Here is a 475-nt window from a genome sequence, read left to right on the forward strand (position 1 = left end):
TTTTTTTTTTTTTTTTTTTTTTTTTTATGTGCAGTGAATCGTGGAAAGGGCAATCTAATGTGGCAGGAGGACTTGAGACAAATCCGCTTTTGGCAGCTCTCAAATCTTTGATGACAGCCTTTGTTAAGTTTTGGTCCGAGTGATAATATATTATTGTAGAGCTATGTTGGTTGGTTGAGTTTTAGTAGTTTCCGTTAGTGAGAGAGTTGGTAAGGTTAAGATGAGATATATACGATTTGAAATGTTATGGGTTGAATCATATGACATGTAGTTTAATCAGATAAACGTTTCAAGGCACAACAAACCTAAAGATCATGGATTTCATTTCTAACAACATGCAAGCCTCAAGGGATTTGATTATCTTGTTTACTGCATCAGATGTCTATAGAGAATTTGAGCTTAGATTGGTCACAAACAGGCAACTATTTAAACCGAGCTTTTGGTTTGGTTACACCGCACGAACTGTATGATGCAG

General features: G+C 35.8%; 1 pseudogene; it reads left to right on the forward strand.

The window, feature by feature from the left end:
• LOC106337146 overlaps positions 1-259 on the forward strand; it is a 2499-nt pseudogene extending 2240 nt beyond the window's left edge.
• Positions 260-475: the final 216 nt, after the last annotated feature.

Source organism: Brassica oleracea, chromosome C4 (genome assembly GCF_000695525.1).
Source record: "Brassica oleracea var. oleracea cultivar TO1000 chromosome C4, BOL, whole genome shotgun sequence".
Classification (NCBI taxonomy): domain Eukaryota; kingdom Viridiplantae; phylum Streptophyta; class Magnoliopsida; order Brassicales; family Brassicaceae; genus Brassica; species Brassica oleracea.